Consider the following 8,634-nt stretch of genomic DNA (forward strand, 5'->3'; position numbering starts at 1 on the left):
TGTAATAACCTACATACCGTTCGCTCTTTGCCCCCCTAGCTTGTCTCACCAGTCAACCCACCTTCACTTAAATTGACATTCAAGGAAAGAGACCTAGGTTGATTGTCAGGAACCCTGCATCCTACTTCAGTTCCACCAGTGGCCTGTTGTGTGATCCCAGGCAAACTCCTTAACTGTTCAGCAACCAAGGGTGCTGATCAACACACTAGAGTCTAATAATCCACGCTACCTAGCTGATACGGTGGTGAGGACAAAGCGAAACCAAAGTGCAGATCACGATTTATGTGAAAATGTGTTGTCTGTAAAAGTGTTAAAGTGACGCCACGTTATTAAGTGGAAATGTTCATTATAATGGCTATTCCTGTGGAGATCCTAATTTCAGATAGGAAAGACAGCGGCTGTAACTCTTTTGGTTTTCTTAGAAGAACAGACTTGAAGGTACTCTGGGAGCTAATCTTTTAGTGTTAAGCATCTACCGTCTTCCATTTAAGAGTTTTTTATATTCTTTGAAACCGTTGTTAATTTACTTACGAGCTATTCTCCCTTCAGCCTCAGTAATTGTAAGCCAAATATTCCTTTCCTTACAGAATCTTCTCGACCCATTTTGTGTCTCTAATTCTGGGTGGCAAATAGCTTTTATCCCTTTGGCCAATTCTAGTCTATTGGTGACTGCCTGGATCACTGACTTGAGAAGGTTTCTGAGGCCTTTCCCAGGCTCAGTGGTGAAGAACGTCCTGATTGATATGCTTTGGAGGGAGAAGTGGCCGTGTGCTCTGCATTTGACATCCCTGCTCTAAGGCTTAGCTTGGATTGGCTTCCAACCTTAGAACCCTAGCAGCATGCTGACCCAAGCTAACTGCTGTAGGATTTTCTTATTGTTCTTTTTTATGCAATAGAATTTTTTTGCTATCAACCCTCTTGTGTAAAACCCTTTACCTCTCCAAATTTTTATTGCTTTCTGGGGCCACTCCACACATATAATCACTTTTAATGGTTTCTTTTGTATTCTTCTAGAAGTTACTTGTGTATATACAAGCTTGTATTGATATTTCTTTTTTCACAGTAATGAGAACTTACTGTACATATTTTTTATCTACCTCCACTTTTTTTAATCTAACAATTTAGCTTGGAGCTTATTCTGTATCAACACTCAATTGATAGACATTTACACGTTTTGAGGTAGGTAGTTTTGTAATGATCTCAATTTCACAAATGGGCAAACTGAGGTGCAGATCAGTTAGATATCTTGCCCAAGGTCACCCATCTAGTACGTTATGAAGCCAGGATCCAAACTAGGTCTGTCTGACTCTATGACCCAATCTTTTAAACACCCAGCTCTACCGACGTTGCTGATTAATACTGAGAGTGCTTGTATTCCTGAGTTTCTACCTTGAGAAACCATGGCACACTGATGTATGTGCCTATTTAAAACACAGCCTATAGCTCCACAGCACTTTCCAGCATCCAAATACTTTCATGCACATAATCTCATTCAATTTTACGTTAATTGAGTTTCTATTCTGTGCCAGGCACTGTTTTAGGCCTGAACATGCAATGTTGAATAAGACAGTATCCTTGTCCTCAAGGCACTCCTAATGAGGTGAGGGAAACAGAATTGTAAATAGACATTCACAATGCCAAACTATAAAGGGTATTCTAGTTCTTTAGACTTTTATCCAACGTGATGTGTATTAATGGTTGGTCAGTTAATTTAAAACTGATTAAATTGGAGAATTATAAGAAATGCTACATAAATGCCTGAAATGTTTTGTTAGGATTTAAATATGTAAGTTTCCACACTTGCCCATATTTTGATACAGGTCTAAGGCCTTTTCCTTGATTATGTGTCAGCTGAGTGAAGTTTCCCTCCTCCTTCTTACATAACCACATCCATAATGCTTTACTAATGATTTACAGTGTCAGTTTCTTTAAACTGTAACATTAAATTAAATAAAAAATATTTACAAAGCAATCAGGGCACAGAATCCTAGATTTTAATGATTTTTCACAAATAATTTAGAGTTGCCTCACCCACACTTCATTTGACAGCAGTTTTTTTTTTTTTTTTTTGCCCTCGCCCCAGATGAGAGTGGCCTGCGCTGAGACTTCCTAGGGATGGAAACACCACACCATATACTCTCTTCCCTCTCTGGATCCCAGGCCCTTGCCTGCAGGGAAGTTCTTTCCGTTGTCTAACCTCTCTCTTTCCGGCAGGCTCAGTACATTCCCTCTGACCCAGTCCCCAAGGAAGATGGAGAATGGCTGACAGCAGTTTTTTTTAGTGAGTTCCCTTTCAAAACAATCATTTCAGTTTTCATAGAAATAGCAACTCTTTCTTTTTGTACTCTTTTTTTGGGGGGCGGGTGGGTGTTTACATAATATTTTAACTAAATTATGGAACCATAATACACCAGGCATAAACAGGTGTTGGAGCAAGCCAGAGAGATTTTTCTCAGGCAGATAACTCATTCAGTGGGAGCAAAAGTGAGCAGTCACTCCACTGTGCTTCAGTGTTGCCTAGTGAGTGGCCCGGGTTCAGATCTCAACCCAGCCACTTGCACAACTGTGTGACTGTGGACAATTTACTTAATTTCTCTGTGCCCTACTGTTCTCATCAGTAAAATGGGGGTAATAATAGTGTTATTGTGAGGACTATATGAGTACTTGCAGAATGCTTGGAACAGTAACTTACATAAACTTTATCTGTTATTGCTATTTTTCAGATAGTAATCTATCAGCTGTGAATTTCCTGAGGGTACTAGACAGAATGTTCTGCAAAGGGTAGGAAGCATTTCAGTTGTTTGGGCAAGTCACTTAAAGTTTGCTACGTTAAGATATCATCAAGATAGGGATGAATTCTGCTGCTATGGATTGAAAAAGGCTTTACAGCAGTGGTTCTAAATGCTGTACATCAAAATCACCTTGGGGGCTTTAAAAATGTTCTAATATCCATGCCCTACCCTAAACCAGTCAATTCAGGAGTTCTGAGAGTGGATTCAGCTTCCCAGGTGATTCCAATGTGCAGCTGTGGGAACCACTGCTTTATAGGGAGGTGTGATGGTCTTACTGCTGAAAGATGAATGAAATTTCAACAGAGATGCTGGTAACAACTCTGACGTAGGCGATGTGGATGCTTTTATCTTTATGTTTTTGGATTAAGGATCAGGGGTGTCGAGAGCCTAAGCTCACATGGTGTCAGGGCAGAAATAACGCTTAGGTTTTCTAACGTCAGATCCAACGGTCTTTCTACAACTCCAGGCTGCCAAAACTAAGAAAGATCAAAGCAAATAATAAGAGTCCAAATAAATCTGCTACATCCTTCCCAAGTAAAAATTGTCACATAATGTTTTGTGGAAATTTTGAAGTAAAATAATAATCTGAACTTTTTTATGCAGATAAAGTTTACGTTCATATTTACTCCCAAGGGAAATGTTTTCTACTACCTGGATTATAATTATAAGCTATATAAAGAGTTTTTTTGCTTGGATTAAGTGTTTTATGGCACAAATAGGATAAAAGGCTTAATATTTACTAAACCTTGATAGATTTGCTGTTTATTTTTTAATTTATGCTAGCAATGCTCAGTAAAAATTATTTTTCCCTTTCCATTGTTATTTTACCTAACGTACATAGAATACAGTAAATAATATCATACATGAAACCTAGCTAGAGCAGAAGCATATAAATTGAATAACTTAGTGGTTTATTGAAACAACCTACCCCACTACCACACACACACACACACACACACACAGAGACACACACGCACACAGAGTTTCTAAATATAAAACACTCTAGCTAACTGAACTGGAGCAATAAAAGCTAGTCAGATTAAATAGAGAATACCTCAGAAGCCAACCCAAATCATATTGCACCAAGATTTAATGTAATGATTTTAGAAGTTTTTCTTCAGATTTTTGTAGACACAGCATTTTACATTTTCCACAATAACAGACCAAAATAACAAGGTTTAATTGAGTGCTTTGAAATAATTAATTTCCGTGTGGCGATTTCATAGTGGGAGATTCAGCTCTTTTTTTTTTTCGGGAATTTAAAAATATTGATTAATTTTCAAAAGGCTTCTGAAGTAGAATTGTAACTTTAAAAAGGCTAAAAAGTAACTTTGTTCAATGGTGATAAAAGCTGGTTGGCCTTACAAGGAATCTGACTGAATAAGAACAGAGTGAATGTCCAGACTTTAATATGAAGAATGGCTACAAGTAATGACTTGAAGATTTCACTTGGTCAGTGTATTAGTTTCCAGTGGCTGCTGTAACAAATTGGAGGGCTTCAAACAATAGAAATGTATTTTCTCACAGCTCTGCAGCTCAGAAGGCTGAAATCAAGGTGTCTGCAGGCCCACACTCCCTCTGGATCTCTATAGGAGTTGGTTCCTTTACTCTTCCAGCTTCCGGTGGCTCCAGACATTCCTTGGCTGTGACAACATCACTCCAATCTCTGCCTCCATTTTTACATTGTCTTCTCCTCTGTATGTTTGTGTCTTCTCTTGTTCTGTTTCTGATAAGGACACTTGTCATTGGATTTGGGCCCACTTGGATAATCCAAGATGATCTCATCTCAAGATCGTTAACTTAATTTCATCTAAAAGACCAGTTTTTCCAAATAAGGTAACATGCACAGATTCCAGGTATTTGGATGTGGACATACCTTTTGGGAGGCCACCATTCAACCCAATCCAGTGTCTTTCAGTGGAGTTCAGTCTGTACCATGTGCTCAGAAACATTAAAACAATTAGGAGAAGCATAGATTTACCTCAATATCTTATTTGCATAATGAAGATATGGATGCAGCTTGATTAGCCCATGTTTGGCCAAAATACAATGTTTAACCAATCAGCTTCCACATCTGTAAGGTTTGCCTGTAAACAATATAATCTCATTTCTTGACAACCTAATAAGTGGAAAATTAGAGGTCAGGACATAATTGAAATCTAATAAAATAGAAAATGTATAAATGCTTCTTCCTCCTTTTTTGTTAGTAGTTCAGAACTTTATAAACATGAATAATACCACTAGAAAACAGGCATTCCTAAAGCTCAAAAGTAAAGCATTGACAAATGTAGCTGGTTAGTTGCACTGTGCCATTTTCAAATACTGCTTGTAAGTTACTGAACTGTTCAAGGATCAAATGAGGTGGTGCATTTGAAGTTCTTTATAAATTGTATTATTTTCTGCTAGTGTAAGGAATTTGCTATTTGTGAAGGAGATAGGAACAAGTGTGATATTCTTGGACACTATCAAAAACGTTGGCTAAATAGAAGGTAAGGACCTTTTTCTTCAACACATCAAACAGGTTTGCACTTAGTTGGGGTGGTCATGGAAGTTTAGTGTCTGCTCTTAAATCAGTTTAACAGGTTATATCCATCATCAAGAATGAATTGTTTGCATTAGAGACAAGCTCCTTGTACAGGAAGTAAGTGCGTCAGCAAGGTGAATTCCTTCTTGCTTAATTTTTATTCACTGATAAGAATCCATTTGGGATGTAAAAACAGATGAGAATCTCAGAGGAAATGATTATAAAATGAGGGAATGTGAGACCCTAGTGAAATAAGAACCTGTCAGCAAGATTAAGAAATAACTTTTAAGAAACTTCTTAGGGGGCTTCCCTGGTGGTGCAGTGGTTAAGAATCCGCCTGCCAACGCAGGGGACACGGGTTCGAGCCCTGGTCCAGGAAGATCCCACATGCCGCGGAGCAACTAAGCCCGTGCGCCACAACTACTGAGCCTGTGCTCTAGAGCCCCTGAGCCACAACTACTGAAGCCCACGTGCCTAGAGCCTGTGCTCTGCAACAAGAGAAGCCACCGCAATGAGAAGCCTGCGCACCGCAATGAAGAGTAGCCCCCGCTCGCTGCAACTAGAGAAAACCCGCACGCAGCAACGAAGACCCAAAGCAGCCAAAAATGAATATAAATAAAATAAATAAATTTATAAAAAAAAAGAAACTTCCCAGATTTGAGACATATAGCTGTAAAGATTCAGTAGAAAGAAAAGTCATAGCCAATGTAATAATGCAAAATTAATTTTCCATCTTTAAACAATCAAATCCCATTTTTCCCTAAATAAATCTTACCTGGAAGTCCAATACATCAAATGGATTAAAGTGTACCTGCTTTAGTTGCACTTTATGAAGGTGGGGGACAGAGATGAGTGACACTTGATGTACTTGTCACTGTTGCAATTTTGCATTGCTTGTGTGATTATTTGATCAATAGCTGTTTTCTCCACTAGGCAGCACTCCAGCTTAGGACTTTGTTTCATTTTACTCACAGTTACATTCCTAATACCTAATGCAATGCATGGAACTCAATATATACATGTGTTGATGAATGAATGGATGGCAGGGAAGCTAAGAAAAGCTAGTTAGGTGTCAACATCTCTGAGAGCAGTGAAGGCAGAAAAGATCAATTTTCTACCATCCCAGCATTTATCACCAGTACTGTCATTCACAGAGAACACTGCATTTTAGTGACTGGCACAGTCCCTGGAACGTAGTAGGTTTCAATAAATGTTTGTTAAATAATTGGTACTCGGAAAATATTAGTTGAATGAATGAATGAAGTGAAATGATTGAATGAACAAATGAGTGTCATGTGATAGAAATAAAACGAGGGGTTCAATTTTCTGCTTAAAATAATTTAAAAAACAGCTAAAACAAAACTTCATGAAGAATCCTAATGGAAGCCTCCTAGGTGCCCTTTGAAAAAGTCAGGGCTCTATTAAGTATAAGTTTCACTTTGTTTATACCAATTCCCCAGAACTGCATTGTCTGAAAGTGTGACACATCATAAAACAACTGGAGCCAACAGTGGTGCCAAAGCCATCTTCACTCAGTATAAATCGCTGACTTACAATTATCCCCAGGAGACACCAAGTGCCCCAAATGTGGACAGCTCCAAAAGAAGTATGCCCAGTTTGAAAGAATTGTGTGTCTATAGGAAACACACAGGCTCTGTATTTAAGAAGAGGTATAAATTACAGTTGTTTGAAGGAAACCCTACCATGTGCCTTAGCTAGATCTGTAAGCAATTTGCCATTTGATCCACACTGTGTATTGTAGCAAGACGTTGCCTAAGGATGACAGCAGATCGATTTACACGCTAACTAGTCATCCAGAGCATCACCAGACCAACGCACCAAAGCCTGGTTCCATGGTGATTTTGTACAGAATTTCCAGAAGTCCAAGAAAACTGCTGCAGTGTGTGTGTGTGTGTCTGTGTGTGTGTCTGTGTGTGTGTGTTGCAGGGGGAGGGGGCAGTCTGGGCAGCAACAATCCTTGGAGCCTCACCTGCTGAATCTGCCTTCTGAATCTCCATATGTGAAAGCATCAGAAGGCCTTAATTAATTGCCTCAGCGGGTGGACTTGGCCCTGGGGAGAGTGAGCCAACCTGTCCTCTGCAGCTGACTGGCTCTGGGGTGGCTTCCAGGTGGTCTACAAATGGGTTCAGAATGGAAACCATACAAACCTAGTGTTATTCTTTTTGATAATTATGTTTTTTTCAAAATAAGCAAAAATTTACAAATTTATACATGCTTGTCAAAAAAACCATAGCTAATATAAAAGTATACATCATAAGCAGTGAAAATGTCCTTTCATCAACTAGCCCCATCAACCCTATCCATGCTGCCCCTGCACATCCTACCTTCTTGCCCAGAGGTAATCACTGATGCCTGCTTGGAATCATGGTATGTGTCCTCCCAGAACATTTTCTATTTATATACAAGCATAGCAAGGTACATTGCTATGGACTGAATGTTTGTGTCCCCCCAAAATTCACATGTTGAAGCCCTAATCTCCAATGTGATGGTATTTGGAGGTGGGGCCTTTGGGAGATAATTAGGTCATGTCAATAGAACCCTCATGAATAGGATTAGTGCCCTTATAAGAAGAAACATGAAAGAGATGATCCCTCTCAGCCATAAGAGGATACAGTGAGAAGTTGGCTGTCTACAAATCAGGAAGGAGGCTCTCATCAGACATTGAAGCCGACAACCCTTTGATCTTGGATTTCCCAGCCTCCAGAACTGTGAGAAATAACTTTCTGTTGTTTAAGCCACCCACTCTATGGTATTTGTTATAGCAGCTGGAACTGACTGAAACATACATATACAGATTTTCAAACACATATATAGGATTATACTATACGTATTTCACCATGACATACTTTTTTCACTTAAGAGTATGTTGGGCATATTTCCAGCTCAGTAATTTTTTAAAAAATGGGTAAAAAAAAAAAAAATGGGTAGCTTCAATCAATAATAGTTTGGTGTGTTTCCTTCCAGGCCTTTTTCTATACATATATATGCATATTTGGTTGGTTTTGGTTATTTTTATGTAAACAGGATCATGCTATATACATTGTTATGTTAACATGTTTTTTCCCCTTGTTGAAATGGAGCAGGACCCTATGATCCTTCCCCCCATGTCCTCCGCCTACCTTTCGTCTGTGGAAAAACTTTAGCCAAAGAATACGTTTAATCAGAGAAGTGAGAAAATGCAGAACCAGAGGAAAACAGTCAAAGGAGGCCAAATAATAATAGTTCAGTCAGTAAGCAACGTCAAGGACCTTTAGTTCCTCCTTAAGGGCTATAGATCATATTCTGAGCCGCATCCTG

General features: G+C 39.0%; 1 long non-coding RNA gene across 1 annotated transcript in view; it reads left to right on the forward strand.

Moving 5' to 3' along the window:
* Nucleotides 1–8,634, forward strand: part of LOC309620134 — a 687,819-nt gene that overhangs the window by 199,601 nt on the left and 479,584 nt on the right. The gene's annotated exons all lie outside the window — the stretch shown is intronic.

This window comes from Balaenoptera borealis, assembly GCF_965194805.1.
Source record: "Balaenoptera borealis genome assembly, chromosome: X".
In the NCBI taxonomy this organism is placed as follows: domain Eukaryota; kingdom Metazoa; phylum Chordata; class Mammalia; order Artiodactyla; family Balaenopteridae; genus Balaenoptera; species Balaenoptera borealis.